At 35.2% G+C, this 1,610-nt stretch overlaps 2 long non-coding RNA genes across 2 annotated transcripts in view; both read left to right on the top strand.

Annotated features, from left to right (window-relative positions):
* Positions 1-84, top strand: part of LOC106938056 (uncharacterized) — a 4,151-nt gene extending 4,067 nt beyond the window's left edge. The window contains exon 3 of the long non-coding RNA XR_001422523.1: positions 41-84. This is a non-coding gene — a long non-coding RNA (uncharacterized LOC106938056). The remainder of the gene's footprint in view (positions 1-40) is intronic.
* Positions 85-498: 414 nt separating this feature from the next.
* Positions 499-1,589, top strand: LOC106938057 (uncharacterized). The gene is made up of 2 exons (XR_001422524.1): positions 499-570; positions 1,470-1,589. It is a non-coding gene; the product is annotated as an uncharacterized LOC106938057 (long non-coding RNA).
* The last annotated feature ends 21 nt before the right edge of the window (positions 1,590-1,610 follow it).

The raw sequence follows: 1,610 nt of genomic DNA on the forward strand, positions 1-1,610 counted from the left end.
TTCAGTTAAAAATTGATTTAGACGAAAACTTTTTCCACAGGTCACACATGAAAACGGTTTTTCACTGTTGTGAATCTTCATGTGCCGAGTTAAATTCTGTTTTAGACGAAAACTTTTTCCACAGGTCACACATGAAAATGGCTTTTCACCAGTGTGAGTTCTCATGCGAGCATCAAAAACAGATTTTAGAGCAAAACGCTTTTCACAGGTCACACATGAGAAAGATTTGCTTTTTTTCTGATTTTGGTTCTCAGCTTCAGCAGCTTCCTGGAAGATGACTTGGTTCATTTTTGGTTCTGATTCAGTGTGGGATATTTGGTCATCAACAGGAGTCACCATGCAGGTATCAGTCTCCTGTTTCAGCTCAAGCTGTTCTTCACCCTGACTGCAGTAAACTTCTTTCTCTTCCACTTTTATCTGCTGGTGTTCTAGATCCTCCTGCTCTTCTTTTATCTGCTGATCTTCTGATTCTTCTTGTTCTTGTTTCACCTGCAGAGGTTCTGACTCCTCCTGGTCCAGAGTGGATCTCCTCTCCTGCTTCCATAGCTCCTCCTTAACATTATGTAGCAGGTAATCTGGATAAGAAAAACAGAAAAAAGAGGAATTGTTAACTTTATTTTTTGAAGTAAAAAACTGACTTTCATCATTTAAGACAGAAATCACCAAATGAACACACCTGAAAATAAAGAGTGCAGACATACAGACAGATAAGTTCACATATTCAGCTGACATTTGGAAAATTATCAAATAAAAAAAAAAAGTATTACGTTTTTCATTGAAGGTGTTAGAGATTTTTTGGTATTATCATTTTGTTATTACTTTAGTTCATATTCAGTCTAATATTAATCAACAGTAGTTAATCGACATTCAATCTATAGATTATTAAAGTGTTCTCTTCCTTCTGTGTGTATAAACTGACCTGGAGGTCACATCTGCCTGTTTGTCTTCATGTGAAACAGTTAACTCTGTGTTTCCCAGATCTTAAATTATGTTTCCACAGGTGCCTTCTTATCAACTGGAATACTCCCTATCTTAGAAACAGCAGTCGTATTTCGTCTGCTGTCTCCCTTCCCTGTACTCCCTTCTTTTTGCTTGATAATAAAAGACGAGCTGTAACCAAGGGTCTTTAGAATGCTCAGTGAACGGCTTGGAGGAGCAGTTTGCTGAGTCTTCTCCTTTTGCAAAAGCTTGGTCATAAAATTCATATATGTTGTCTGTGGTTCTTTTATGAAGGTTAGAGGAAAATACCCATCAGTAGGCATTATTGTTACTGCTTAAAAGTTGATTTTATTATTTCTATGTATTTTCTATGTTGGAGCTATTAACTTTTTATTTCTATTACTTTTAACTTTGAGTTATTAAACTTTGAGTTTAATAACAAAGTTCTCCTTAACATTATGTTAAGTTATTAAACTTTGAGTTTAATAACTGCTTATTTTATCATTTTGTTTGTTTCTTTACTTTTAAAGGAACAAACACATTCCTAACCCAGATTCTTGACAGTGAGTCCATTTCTACAAGTATAGGGAGGAGCAGGAGAGGAAACAATGAGAAGTTTGATCTTTGTTATTTGCTTTTCAAACTGGAAAGAATAAACCATAAAAGCAATC

The sequence above is a fragment of the Poecilia latipinna genome, unplaced genomic scaffold (genome assembly GCF_001443285.1).
Source record: "Poecilia latipinna isolate Pla-1442-1.1 unplaced genomic scaffold, P_latipinna-1.0 Scaffold2498, whole genome shotgun sequence".
Classification (NCBI taxonomy): Eukaryota; Metazoa; Chordata; class Actinopteri; order Cyprinodontiformes; family Poeciliidae; genus Poecilia; species Poecilia latipinna.